The sequence below is a fragment of the Neopelma chrysocephalum genome, unplaced genomic scaffold (genome assembly GCF_003984885.1).
Source record: "Neopelma chrysocephalum unplaced genomic scaffold, ASM398488v2 Primary Assembly neopelma1_89, whole genome shotgun sequence".
NCBI classification, from domain to species: domain Eukaryota; kingdom Metazoa; phylum Chordata; class Aves; order Passeriformes; family Pipridae; genus Neopelma; species Neopelma chrysocephalum.
The window spans coordinates 876,071-891,101 of NW_020897751.1; the positions used below are offsets into that span (position 1 = coordinate 876,071).

The 15,031-nt window shown below is 48.2% G+C and overlaps 1 long non-coding RNA gene across 1 annotated transcript; it reads left to right on the plus strand.

Moving 5' to 3' along the window:
* Positions 1-15: 15 nt before the first annotated feature.
* Positions 16-14,143, plus strand: LOC113972224. The gene is made up of 3 exons (XR_003535806.1): positions 16-127; positions 1,280-1,454; positions 13,935-14,143. It is a non-coding gene; the product is annotated as an uncharacterized LOC113972224 (long non-coding RNA).
* The last annotated feature ends 888 nt before the right edge of the window (positions 14,144-15,031 follow it).

Sequence of the window (15,031 nt, forward strand, 5' to 3'; positions counted from 1 at the left end):
CAGAGGAGTCCAACTTTGTTTAACATGTTTTTTTTTGTTCCCAGCAGGAACAGGTGGAAATATGGAGCAGTGGAAAAACGAGTGGGAGCACAAAGTTTGCAGCCAGGGATGCTTCCAGCCAGGACAGGTATCCAGAGAGCCACCAGTATTGGTAATAATCACAGGATCAGATTGGGTCAGGCTGGAAGAGACCACAGAGGAGCACCTGGTGCCACCTCCCTGCTCCAGCAGGGCCAGCCCAGAGCACACAGCACAGGAGTGTGTCCAGACAGCTCTGGAATATCCCCAGGGAGGAGATTCCACATCCTCTCTGGGCAGCCTGTTCAGTGCTTGGTCATTGCACAGATTCTTCCTCGTGTCCAGGTGGCACTTCCTGGGCATCAGTTCCTGCCCGTTCCTCCTGTGCCATTGCTGGGGCCCCCCGAGCAGAGCCTGCTCCATCCTCTGCCCCCTCCCTGCAGATACTCAATCACACCCCGTGGCATCGCTGGCAGCATGGAATGAAGGCATTGTAATAATCTATCCAGAAAAGCTTAGAAAGGCTTAGAAAAGCAAAGAATAAAAAGAGTCATCCTGTGGAAAAGCCTGAGCACACTGGTGACACATCAGGTTATAAAACCATTTGGGCAAAAGCATAAGCAAAACATCCCCAGTGCTGATTATACCCGTTTTCACATAAACCCTCACTTCTAAATAGGTAACAGTTTGTAGCTAAGGAAACAGAGTTATCTGTAGCAAAAAACGAGGCTTGTTGTTAAGAAAAACATCTCCAGTCTCATGAGAAAGGCTTAGCTTTTGGCCCACAGGATGTCCTGGGGAGACCTGTGTTTTATACAGTCAGATTTTACTCCCTGCCTACACAGTCAGGCTGTTGCTTATACAGTTGACAACTTTCACTGAATAAATAAATTTTCATGGTAGAAAATATGGGAATAAGTAAGTTTTAAAGCTTCTGGGCAAAGTTATGGGCTCTCAAAGCTAAGCAGACTTAGCCGTCTCCCAGTGATACTGTGCAGGGCTACTTGGCACGTTTCCTGCTGGCTTTGGGAAAGGAAAAGTACAGACTGCAAACTAAATTATCTTGTTGGAGGCTTTGGCTTGACCCTCTGTAGTGTGTGAAAGGTTACATCTTATCAAGCAGAATGGCAACTTTCAGGGTATAGAGCAAGAACTGTGGACAGGAGGGATTTTGTGCCGTTTGTTTCATAAAGATAATACAGGGTTGGATTTGTGATGTCTGAATACCACCAGCTGTCCTCAAATTAATCTCACTTGACAGGTAACACATTCGGTTGTTCTGCTGGGGATTTTATCACAAGACCCTTGTGTGTGAGCCACACTGAAGGGTGTGAAGGAAGAGGGAGCAAATTCCATGGTGATTCAGAGGACAATCTCCCCAGTGCAGAGGTGGAAGCCCCATTGCACCTCATTTTAATTGCCAGCACATCGAGCAGGTAAACAAACTCTTAATGACTGCACATGCATTTCACTGCTCATGGAGCTGTGCTGGGAAGGGCTCAGGTTAAACCCCAGTTTGTGCACAAAGGTGAAACTAAACACTGTCTACTGTTTTAAAAAAGAGGACACTACTATAAAACTGATAATTCAGGATCAGTAAGACAAACAAAACTGGTTTTATCATTTGTTTAGTGTGGGTCTTTTAGATTTAAATGGTTCCTCAAAAATTATTCCAGGGGCTTTATAATTTTACAAGGCTGGACTAAATTGGTAAGTAAGCGTTTCAAGCCCAGCACAGAGAAGGAATTTGGATTTCAGGTTGAACACAGGTCCAGAGGGGATAAAATGCAAATACTCCAACATAATTCCATAGTTTATATTAGGCACATCTACCACAATAATTCCTAGCACGTCATCTGTTACAACAAAACCAGCATGGAACTGCTTACAGTGCAGTTTTCAGAAAATACTGTCCTAAGTTGATTTGAACATTAAATTGTTCAGTTATGTCATTTGAATGGTTTCACAGGATTTTTTTCTGTGTATCTGTTAAGACATGGATAATCTCATTAATAAGATATCACTCCATAATGAGTCAGGACAAGTCCAGTTCATATCCCAAAACTACGAACAAAGCATTTACACAACAGCCATGTTACCATTTTCATCCTTCACAAGTATTGTCATTTCCTTTTTCATTCTTGTTTGTGTTTAAATTAGAAACCAAAAGCATTTACAAACATGCCTGTTCCAAATGCAACATTACCAGATTGTTCTCTCTCCCTTTCTCCTTTATCTTTTTTGTTTCTTTCCATTTTCAAGTGTGGTGATGTTGAGGGTGGTTAGTTCATGACTCACATTTCCATTCAGTAGCATTTTTTTGTTCTCTTACAGAGAGTGCAGTCAAATTAGTCCTGTCCTGAACAAGTTCTTTATTTCTGCTTCATCTGTGGATTTTCCATAGAGGTGCCTCCATTTCCCACCCAAGCTACATTCCAAATGACCAAGAAAGTTAATACACCAACCTCTTATGAAAGCACCTTTTTTCTTATCAATCCTTCCTGCTCCTCAGTGCTTTGGTGGCCTGTAATTGCAATTAATGGTGATATATTTCTTTAGCAGTCAAAGGGCACAAAAAAACATATTTTACTGCATCCCTGGCTGAGTGTATGCTATTACCTGGTCTTCTCAGGAGTGAAGAAACTGCTCCCGTGGCCAGTCTGAGCCTTGGGGTAATTCCCATCCTACAGAACTGTAAAAGTCAGGAGTGGTTCTAGGTTTCAGCTCTCTGTATAACGCCTTAAACCCCAGTGATATCAATGACATGGTCCAGGGAGGAAAAGGTGTCGCCCTCTAATTTTGTGTTCTGTTTTCTTTCCCATGCGACCTCATTCCTTTACTTTCAAGGAACGGATCTCCAAGCAAAGATCTCTTCCTGCTGGTTTTCAGCCATTCCTTATTCTCTGGTGGCCAGCCGTGGTTTTAGGAGAAGAAATAATTATAGAATGGGTTGGGTTGGAAAGGACCTTAAAGCCCATCCAGTCCCACCCCCTGCCATGGGCAGGGACACCTCCCACTAGCCCAGGTTGCTCCAAGCCCCGTCCAACCTGGCCTTGGACACTTCCAGGGATCCAGGAGCAGCCACAGCTTCTCTGGACAACCTGTGCCAGGGCCTCCCCACCCTCACAGGGAAGAATTCCTTCCCAATATCCCATTCTTCCCATATCTAACCTTGTTCTCTGTCAGGGGGAAGCCATCCTCCCTTGTCCTGGCACTCCAGGCCCTTGGAAATAGTCTCTCTCCATCTTTCTTGCAGGGTCCCTTCATGTCATGGAAGGTAATTTTATGTCTGCAATTAGATCACCCTGGAGCCTTCTCCTCTCCAGGCTGAACAGTCCCAACTCTCCCAGCCTTTCCTCCCAGCAGAGCTGCTCCAGCCCTCTGATCATCTTGGTGCCTCCTCTGGACTGGCTCCAGCAGCTCCATGTCCTTGCTGTGCTGTTCCCAGGGCTGGAGCAGCTCTGCAGGGGGGTCTCCCCTGAGGGGCAGAGGGGCAGAATCCCCCCCTGCCCTGCTGCCCACGCTGGGGGATCAGCCCAGGGCACGGGGGGTTTCTGGGCCGGGGCAGGTCCAGCCTCTGCCCCACCAGCACCCCCAGGGCCTTCTCCCAGGGCTGCTCCATCTGCTCATCCCCAGCCTGGATTGATCCCGGGGGTTCTCCTGACCCAGCACTTGGCCTGTTAGTTGTTGTCAGCCTTTGAGCTTTGCAGTCCCAAAGGAGCAGGGAAGTCAGACACTTGGGAGTGCTGCTATTGGGACACTCTGCTGGGTGTCATCTTCAGACCAAGGCGTGGGCTCAGAGCAAAACCTGTCCTTGATTCCTTTGCTGTTGAGTTATTCTCCCTAAGCAAGTGAATTCCCAGCTTTGAAGGCAGAAAGCAAAACCAACAAGATCCAAAATGCATCCTCCAGACAACGCAACTTTATCTTACTCAAGCAGATGACTGCTGCAGACATGCTGCCCAGCCAGCAGCCCAGGTGTGATCTCCAGGAGAGTGGCAGTGTTCTGGATCTGGGCCTGGGCAGGAGGGGTGGGGCAGGGCAGAGGCGAGCTGATGGGAGTCTGATCTGGCATAAAGAGGGGCAGGAAGATGGAGGGGTGTGGTGGAGACTCAGAGGAGGTGGAGGGTGCGGGCTTGGAGCAACTCAGCCTGCTTTTGGGTCACACCTTCACACTTGGAGATGGTGCACCAGCACAGCAGCTTTGGGGGTTTCTTGTGCACTTTGTAGCATCAATAACTGAGCTGCTTTTATTTCTCCCACGAGGACTTCCCTGGCTCACGTGCAGCAGCTTGTGTTTGTGCTTAGCAAGCACAGCTGAGTTGCTGCTGCTGGTGGGCGAGATGGTGGCATCCAGAAACCCAGGCTGTTGATCCTCTGTCAGTTGGCATCACATCTCAGCCCAGTGCAAAGCCATGTCAGCAGAGTGGGGCTCCCTTTGATGCATGTTTTTGTACCTTGGGTGCAAAACTGCTTTGATCTGGGGACATTGCCAGGTCCCTGCTGCTTCTTCGGAAGTGTGGGCTCTTCAGAGGCACTTTCTGCTCTTCTGGGGAGCCCTTTGTGTTTGTGAGCAGAGAGCAGGAACACGTTCACTGCTCCCAGGGAAAGCAAGGGGCTTTGCCTTACCTGATGGCACATTCTGGTTGGCAGTCAGAGAACTGGAAAAGGAATGACACATGCTCTGATAATTACTGCTTTCTGCAAAAAGGGTTGAATCCAGATCTCATCCATTCTGTCCTAATGGAGAGAGGAACCATCTCCTAATACTTTTGGTTGCCACTTTTTGTTCATGTAAGTGGCCTGTAATGAGGGCAGAGCCACCACCTGATTGCTGTGGGGAATGGCTCCAGAGGCACAGCCATGTCCTAAGGAGGCTGTGTGTCACATGCCTTGTTCTCCCAGAAAACACGGAAACCTCAGGGGATCCCGAGTGGTTTGGCCTCTTTGCAAGCAGAGTTTCTAGTCTTGCAGTGTGGCTTCACCCTGTGTGGGCAACTCTGTCAGCCTGGCCACCCCATAATTATGTGGTTGTCTTTCTGGAGCATGTCAGGCCCTTCCAGTTCTTGAGCAGTGTGACCCCACACAGCAAAACAGTCAGGCTGTGGAATGGGTTGGAATGTCAAAAACGCGGAGATAAATTCAGAAAGCCTCAAAATCCAGCCAAGCTGGGCTTTCCAAGACTAAAAATAAATAATAGCAGTTTCTCTTTCCAGGTAAGTAAGAGGAGGACAGACACTGCACAATGTGGATGTGTGCTCTGTATATGGAAAAGGAAAATTTCTGGATTGTACTTTCACCAAATAACAGGCAGAAAGAAACTCAAAGATTTGAACATGCTCAATGCAAGGGACTGGTCAGAACAGTGAAAGAACTGGACAGGACAAGAGCAAATGGCTTCAGGTGGTACCAGGGGAGGCTCAGGTTGACCATGAGGAGGAATTTGTTGCTGGAAAGGGTGGTCAGGCCTTGGCAGGGGCTGCCCAGGGAGGTTTGGAGTCCCCATCCCAAGGAAGGACCAGACATGGCACTCAGTGCTCTGGGCTGGGGGACCAGGTGGGCATCGGGCACAAGGTGGACTCGATGGTCTTGGAGGTCTTTTCCAACCTCAATGATTCTGTGATCCCACAAACTGACCAGAGCAATTAATTAACTATTTAGTCCAGTGTCATTCTTTTTTGTATGGTTCTGTCAGACCAGGTTTGGGCCTGGATGGCCAAAAAAGGCCATAATAACTAAGTCTGCTGACAGCACAAAGCTCAGTAGTGACCCACTAGAGAGAACAAGTCAGAGATGGGCTGAGGTTCAACAGGGAGGACATTATCAGTGGAGACAGGGAGAGATTAACACTCCCCACTGTGGCACTGCCTGGGTCACAGCACGGGCACCCACAGCCACAGCCACCCACATGCAGGATGGCAGGGAAGCGCTGCCAGGGTGGTGCACAGTTTACAAGAGGGCACTCGGGTGCAAACTGGACATGAGTGAACATGGGCTGGACATGAGGAAGATTCTCATCTGGACAGAGCAGCTTTGGTAACAGTCTTCCAGCAGTCAGTGACCCAGCTGGCCTCAAGATAAGCTTGGCAAGATAAACTTCAAGATTAACTTCCTCGGTGAGAGGGAGGAACTGGTTTGCCTGCCACTGATGGGAGATACTGAGCTGGGTGAGACAGGATGCTTTTGGTCCTACTCTGCTTCCAGCCAGAGGTTCAAGCCTGCTTTTATGACCAAACTTTTTGCCCGAGACATCAGGGCTGTTGTAGTGACAACGCCGCTAGCGTGACTTCCCCTGGCCAGGGATATCCACCCCCCGCAGAAAAGAGGGACAGAGGAGCTCTGAAAGAGCTTCAGAAAAACTCCGTGTCAGGAGTTGGCACGAAACAAATCCAACTGTATCACGCTGCATTCAAAGCCACATCTTGTTAAATCATTCAGGGTGAAGAACTGGAAACGGGGGCAGTTTGCCAAGTTATTCAGCAGATGTACAGTCACGGCTGGTCAGCAGCTTTCTAAAATTACAACAGTCATCTAAGACAGATTTTCTTCATGACCAAGGCACCTTTTTAATAGAGTCAGTAAACAAAATGTTGTCTGGTAACATTTCTCCTAATCCTAAGGCAGAAAATTATCCTTGTGCTACTGCTTTTCAATTCCTTCTACATGTTTTATTGCTGCTCAGAGTTTTTATTTTCTTTTACATTACCCTTAGAAAAACCAAGGCCACGTTAACTTTTATCTGCCAATGGATGTAAGAAGCTGTTTTATAGATATTTATTTTAAGAAGTTTAGAGGCAATTTAAATGCCATTCAAAATTTCTTTCTTATCTGGACTAGTTAACTTTGCCACTTTATTTTTTCCACAGGAGGTAACAACTCACTGCTGGCTCGCTTTTCTTCTCTGTGTGCTCTTCACTGCCTTGTTTTGTGAAGCTTACCTTTCATCTCCTCTAGATCTGAGAGATGGTGAGGCATCAGGAAGCCAAAGAAATTATTGTACTTGCTAATACCCTCACACAACAGGAGAAGCAAACATCAAAATGAACTCCTAGTCCCTTTGGTGTTAAGCTGAAGACAGGTGCTTGTTCTGTCCTCCCCAAAGTCTGCAGCCATGCCAAAACTACATCATGGTTATGGTAGCAAGGGCAGTCCAGACCAGTTGTCACAGAATCCCTGAATCATTCAGGCTGGAAAAGCCCTCCCAGCCCATGGAGTCTCCCCTGTGCCCGATGCCCCCCTCGTCCCCCAGCCCAGAGCACTGAGTGCCACGGCCAGGCCTTCCTGGGACACCTCCAGGGATGGGCACTCCAAACCTCCCTGGGCAGCCCCTGCCAAGGCCTGACCACCCTTTCCAGCAACAAATTCCTCCTCCTGGCCAACCTGATCCTCCCCTGGCACATCTGGAGGCCGTTCCCTCTCCTCCTGTCCCTTGTTCCCTGGGAGCAGAGCCCGACCCCCCCCGGCTCCCCCCTCCTGTCAGGGGGTTGCAGAGCCAGAAGGTCCCCCCTGAGCCTCCTTTTCTCCAGGCTGAGCCCCCCCAGCTCCCTCAGCTGCTCCTGCTGCTCCAACCCCTTCCCAGCTCCGTTCCCTTCCCTGCACAGCTCCAGCCCCTCCGGGTCTCTCCTGTTGAGGGCCCAGCACTGGGCTCAGCCCTCGAGGTCCGTCAGCATTGCCAGCACAGGGAGGGCACTGCCCTGGGCCTGTGCCCACACCATGGCTGGCACAGCCCAGGGGCCCTCGGCCTTCTTGCCCCCCTGGGCACACCCGGGCTCGTGTCCAGCCGCTGTCACCAGCACCCCCAGGGCCTTTCCCAGCTTTGCAGCCCCTCTGCCCCAGCCTGGAGCTGCAGGGGTGGGTGTGACCCAAGGGCAGGACCCGGCCCTGGGCCTTGTTGTCCCTGAGCCCAGGGATCCAGCCTGTCCAGCTCCCTGTGCAGAGCCTTCCTGCCCTCCAGCACATCAACGCTCCCACCCAACTTGGTGTTGCCTGCACACTCACTGAGGGTGCAGCCAATAAATCTCACACTCAAACTGACTGAAATCTGTTCTCTGTGCTCACAGTCTGTTTAGTTCTGGCCCTTACGTGTCGAGCTGGTTTTATGTTTTCCAGGCAGTGTGGGTTGCCAACAAAGCATTTAACCCACGAATGCTTTTGGAAAGGTTTTTCCCCACCCAAAGCCAGGCTGAGACTGGTGGCAAACAGAGCTTTGCAGAGGAAAGATGTTGTTTTGCTCTGCAGCTTTGCCCAGAGCTCAGCTGATCCTGCCTGCGTTTCCGAGCACAGATTTGTATAACAGGGATGAAGGGGCACGTCAGTCATTGGGCTCTTTCTTTTAGCACCGTTAGCAGTTACAGCACAAAAGGCAAATGAACAGAAAGAGGCATTCAGCTGGGGTTAGCCGAGTCTTAGTCTTTTGTCTGGAAAATCCTTAACTTCCCCATTGAAGCCTGGAGTAACAAATTAAAAACTTTTGTCTGCTTGCCCCTCCAAATCAGTGCGTGTCAGCAACACTTTGAGCTTGGATAAAGGAAAAGAGAGTTGTGGGCTGGGTTTACCATTCATTAAGGTAAATTCATTTACTCTTCTTTATACAGGGTTGAAAAGTGCTGCCCACTATGACAACAGTGCTTGGGGTATGGGCATAGAGAGAAGGAGGCTGGAGAAATGGTGCTGCCGTGTCCTGGTCTGGGAATGCCTTTGAGCCTCGTGTGGAAAGCAGGGAGCTATGAAAATCATCAGTGGGCTGGGCTGTTCAGGAGCCTTGAAGTCAGACTTCAGAGTTTCATAAGCAGCAGGGTCTCTCTTTCAATCAGTGTTTTTATGACTGGGGAAACAGTGCTGTGTAGAACAAAGCTCTTATTTCTCTTGGCTTTCCTGACACTTACCCTGATTGAATGTCTGTGTTTCTTTCACTCCTGTCAGGATAAAATCTTTTCTTTTGGCAGATTTCCCTCGTTGGAATTAACTTCTGCAGTTGATATGTTAACAGTGCAGGGCCGTGTATTGATTTTGTAAAACCTTTTACTTAAAATGCCAGGATAATAATTTACTTTGCTTGTCATTGGATCCCCTTTTGCTCAGGCACTGACTGCACTTCTTTAGCTGCAGGTGAGAAATAAGCCTCATTGAAATTTGGCCAGATCTGAGCTGTAGCATTAGTTGTACAATGTGTTAGTACCCAAACCCATCATTTGGGAAGTTTCCATACCTTTCCTCCATAATGTGCTGTTACACATGTTCACTACATTAACACCTTTGAGGGGTGGAAATGTTCTCCAGGAGACCCACAATCCGTGACTGTCGAATGCATTCACTTGTGAACTCATTTTGTGTAAAAAGGAGTCTTATAACCATTTATCATCTTGAAAGGAATTCCTTAACCATTATGGAAAACAGCCACCTACAATTATCACTCAGTCATTTAAAATGCCAGTTGCTTCCCTTTCTGACACAGAAAATATATGTCTATGCATGTGGTAAAGGTATTTAATAATCACATGCTGCATTAACAGGATAGGAAAATTAATCCTATCCAATATAAAAGTATAAATATCATTAGCTGAATCGAGATGAACGTGACGTTCCCGGTGAGTGAGTCTATTTTTGGGAAATCACGGGGTTGGAATAAGATTAAAATAAAAAAGAGGTGACACTTGGCTCTTCTCGCTAACTGTAAAATATTCCCTCTTCCACGGAGAGGTTGCAGCTTGTTCTTTTCATAAAACCTCTGGTTTAGCTTCCCTATAATTTCAGCCTGAGAAACTCCAGCTAAACTTTGGGGCTGAAGCAGATCATCTGACTACAAGCAGTGTAGTGACAGGACAAGGGAGAATGGACTCAAACTAAAGGAGAGCAGGTCTAGATTGGATATTAGGAATAAATTCCTCCCTGTGAGGGTGGGAAGGCCCTGGCACAGGTTGCCCAGAGAAGCTGTGGCTGCCCCTGGATCCCTGGAAGTGTCCAAGGCCAGGTTGGACGGGGCTTGGAGCAACCTGGGCTGGTGGAAGGTGTCCCTGCCCATGGCAGGGGGTGGAACCAGATGATCTTTAGAGTTCTTTCCAACCCAAACCATCCCAGATTCTGTGATTCTGTGAAACAGACGTTGCCTATTTTTGCAAGTTTACAAAACAGCTCATTTGAAACAGTGGCTTGTGCCACCCTTACAAACCCCTGAGCTCCAGGACTGTTCAGACTTTTCATGAGGTAAAAATCCCTCATTTGGACTTAGCCAAAGCTGTTGTTTATCTCATGGAATATTTTAGAAGTCAATCTGTTCCTTCTGTTGTCGGTGTATTTTTACTCCGATTTAAATAGACACAGAACAAAACACTTGTGGTCTGTGTGTTTAATGGTCTGTGTGTTTAAAGATCCTGCCTGGGCTCTTTTGTTCCTACCAAAGCTGCTGATGGCAGCCCAAATATCCTTTTGCAGTTCCTGTAGCCATCATAAATCTTCCTGCTAATGACCAAATGTGTTCTTCCAAGCTGTTTTTTTAATAAGGATCAACGGTGTTTGCATCTGAAACCATCGCGCCATTACGATTTTGAGCTCCTACGTAACTTTGCACGAGGAAAACACCCTTTGCAAAAGCTTTGATTATGGCAGCCAGGGTTGGAGATCTCCCCTTGGAGGTTTTCTCTCCCCAGCTGAAAGCACTGTGTGTTTGACTCCTGAGTGCACAGTGGCCCTTGGCTCCCGAGGCAGGCAGAGCCAGGGAGCCCATTACAGCGTGCGGTCGGAACAAGGGCTAATTCATCACCGAGAACAACTTCGGGCTGACACACAAAGTCAGCGCTTCTTCAGGCATAGGGGAGCCAGATAATTCTTCCAAGACCTTAGAGCATGTTATTTTTAGCTGGAAGTAACCACGGGCTGTTGAACACTAAGAGAACCTGTGAGAAGGTCTCGCTGCAGCAGCTCTGTGCTCCGTATCCACCGGCAGAGCCGTAAGGGCCTTCGCATCTGACTCCCTGTGGCCATTCCTTTATGGACTACACACACTGGGGTCACCCAAAGGAGATGAATAGTCCTTTCTAAACGCCCCTTTTCAAAGGATTTAGGGACAAACAAACAAAAGGAGGTATTTCTTGAGACAGAAAGGAGTCAGCAAAATTGCTTCAGTTTGCTCTGTGCTCTCCGTGGAGATGGCAATGGGTCCACATGCAGCTCTTGTCTCCAAAGGGAGGAGGAAGGGATCTAGAAGGGAATGCTAAGCTGTTTTCCAAAGGGTATATAAGAGGTTACTGGGAGAGCCCAGAAGGAGCTGAGGGCAGCTGGACCCATGATGACAGAGCTGGTACTGGAGTCCTTGTACTCAACTCAAAGGCACAGCTGTGTGGTCACCACCAAGAGAAAGATTGAGTTAAGGGCCACTTTTCCCAAGGAGATGAACTAAGCCTGACCTGGGTGAGATGGCTGAGTGCTATCGTGACCAGGAGACCTCACAGGAGTGCCTGGCCACACAGGAACCCAACGACCTTCCCAAACCAACAACTCCAGGACAAACTGCAGCTAAACAAGAGATTTATCTCGAGGTGTCTTTGATCTCTTCAGCGGTAAAAAGTGGCTCTGGGGCACAGAGGAGTGAAACCAGTGTGGTGGGAGCTGGATCTTTGGAGTATGGCTGTGGCCTGAGCATTGGGCAGAGAAGGATTCAGGGACCATCTCAGACAACATCCAAGAAAGGCTTCAGGTGGCAGCAAAAGGAAAGAAATGACAGGTCAAGCTCCCAGCCAGGCTTCCTACCCAGGGCAAGGAAATCTTGGCAATGGTGAATTTGGCTCTCTGAATCACAGCCCTTTGCTGAGCTCAGCCACACTGGTTGCAGAACCACCCCCAGGGCACAGAGATAAGAAAGCCATTGTCACCTCAGGATTAGTGGGGTTTAAAATAAGCCAGAGAAGGGCCTTTATAAGGGAACAAACCCAGTGCAGCAGTGTCCCTGCTCTCAGTTACAGTCCCAGGGACTGTCCCCTGCCTTGCCCGTGTCCCCTGTGAGACATCACGACTTCTACAGGTCAGTACAAGATGTGCAGGTGTTAATCCAGGCTGTCCCAGGTTCTTCTGCTGTGAGATGGAGCTAAAGATGCCAGTACATGCCATTAACTTAAGAGTGGGACTCGATGATCCTTGTGGGTCCCTTCCAACTCAGAATGCTCTGTGATTCCGGCAGGATGCAAACCCACCTGTGCTCACCTTGATTCGGGGACAAGGAGAAGGGATCAGCAAATCAGAGGTAGGACTTGGCCCACTGATGTGTTTGGATACAGCAGGTAGCAGGGCTTAGGTGGAGAAAAATGTTCTTTAATCAGCATCTTTTACTTTATCTCAATTAACTCTGTTATGCTAATACAGTGTTACTGATTAAAGACCCTAAGCTCCCCAGTAATAGTCCTGAATTACTGTCAGGATAATGAGATTTCCATTTCTAAACGTCCTGTGCCTGCCATCCAAATCACATCTGCATTCATATACATGCCCAACACGAATTATTCTCCCAACATTTACATCAAACATCCTTCCTGCATCAGAAACACTCAGTTGGAAACAGCTTTCCCCTGGTTTAGAGCTCAGCTCAGGACCATTATCATCAGCCCTGTGTTGTCACTGCTGTGTGTTTAAGCGGGTGTTGAAGGACATTGGCAGCACTTGGTGAGGGGTGTGGAACTGGGGGTGAGTCTGGATGAGCCATTTTATTAATCATGTCTAATATCTCCTTCTTGCACCAAGGACAGTAATGATATCACACCCAGCCATGGTTAAGCATCACACTGCTGTTTCCAGCCAGGACAGAGGCAACAGACAACAGCAGTGTCACCATAAAAGTGAGGGTAGCAAAGAAAATGGTTGCCAGGATGTCTGACAGGGAAGCCACCGCCCTGGTCACGGCGCTTGGCACAGCCAGGTGACAATCCCAGCTCTGGATCTGAACCTCAGCACAGCCCATCCAGCGAGAGCTTGTTTTAGGAGGAGGCTGCTGTGTTGACCTGAGCTTTAGATGACCTCTTGTGATGCCACCTCCATGAATACACTCAGCTCAGCCTGCCAGGTTACCTGGTGGCACAGCACCCTCCAGGAGGAATCCCCTGCCTTGGCCAACTCGATTTTATTCAGATTTAATTTTTTTCCAACTCCCTCATTCCAAATCAAGAGCAAAATTTTTTTGCTATGATTTATGATGTATTAAATGTTAAAAAGATGGTGGCCATTATTAATGACATTTAAGTCTTTCCTAGCTGTAAGGTAGCCTAAAATTAGGTCCAAGCTAACGTAGTTTCAAGGAAACCTTCTACGCTGTGATCTCAGATACCAGCAAGAGGCCAAACACGTTACACATCCTCTTTTATGGTCTCACAGTATTAGCCCAATTTGCAGAACAAACACATTCAACCCCCAGCCCCTGTGCTGTGACCCATGGCTAACCCAGCTAATAGGATTGACACGTCCGACCAGCGGCGGCACGAAACTCCTGCGGAATTCCATGGGAGCTGCTCCACCTCCCGCCTCCTTCCCGCAAACCCTCTGCCAGTGCCTCCTCTGAGAGGCACTCGCAGCCCCAGCCAGGGGGGCCTGAGCCCCAGCAGTGCCTGAACCACCCACAGGAACAAGGAGCTCTGAGGTGCCTTTTTTTTTGCTTTAGCAAAGGTGTAAATGACTTTTTTTTTGCACTGATAAATTGTGCAACCACCCTGAAGGGCTCTACAGAGTGAGGAAGTTGTATCCTTATGTTTTATACGGTTTATACTATTTTGGAGTTCTCCTCAAGTAATTTATGTGAGCTCCACCTGGATTTTGGTGTTAAACCTTCAAGTTACCAACATTTGCCATCAAAATGAGAACCTCAGCATCAGGTTCTCTCCTCCTTTCCTTTCTTCCTAAAGGCAGCATTAGATTTTTGTATCTAGAGGCTGTTACAGGAAAAACTGTACAAGCACTGAAGCTGGAATAATGTTTGATCCTTGTCCTCACATGGAGAAACTGGTGGCCTATAGATTTATCTGATTTTATATCTTTATCATGCTGGTAAGAGGATTTCCATCTGTTTTAGGAGAATCTGGTGTTTCCCTGAAAGGTATGAGGGGATCCAGACAGAGATTTTATTCTGTTTTAAAGACAGAGTCACAGAATAGCCAGAGTTGGGAGGGATCCACAAGGATCATCCAGTCCAGCTCCTGGCCCTGCACAGACACCCCAGCAATCCCACCCTGTCCCTCAGAGCATTGTCCAAACCTTCCTGGAGCTCTGGCAGCCTTGGTGCTGTGCCCTGGGGAGCCTGGTCAGTGCCAACCACCCTCTGGGGGAAGAACCTTTCCCTAATAACATGTCCTTAATTCCCCTGGACTGCTGCATGACAGCAGTGGGTTGGGAAGGGGGCTCTGGAGATCTCCACTGCAGGGCAAGACTAGTGCCTGCACTCAGTCAGGACAACCATATTATTATTATCATTATTATTGTTATTATTATTGCTGTTGTTGTTGTTTTTGTTATTATTATTATTTAAAAGGAGGCTTGATTTATAGTCCTTATTCTAATTTGAGGAATAGAGCTGGCATGGTGACACAGGACACAAATCACTAAGCAGCTTTAGGCACTGAGTTGAACGTGATAACTACTAAACCCACTTAGTAGAAGCTCATGCTGATGTTAGTCCCATTATCAGAGCTGCAGTCACTGGGATCAGGAATTAGTTTTTAAAATACAGAGTTTTTTCTTCCTTTAGGCTGGCTTGAAAGGCAACTGCTGCCCCTACAGGGAAAACTGAGAAAATCCAGCCTAGGAAAGAAACCTGTGTCCTCCCCGGGTGCCAGCACCACAGGAGGACAAAATCCCCAAACCACTTGGCAATGGCAGCTCCCAAAACCATGTGAGGTGAAGGACAAATACAGGGTGTGACCCGAAAAAGCCTCGGGGCTCAGCTCCCAGGACGGAGCAGGAAGCAGAGCTGTCACTGGGTGACACCTCTGGGCTCAGCACAGACCACACAGAGCTTGACTGGGAGCCTCCATGTGTCCTT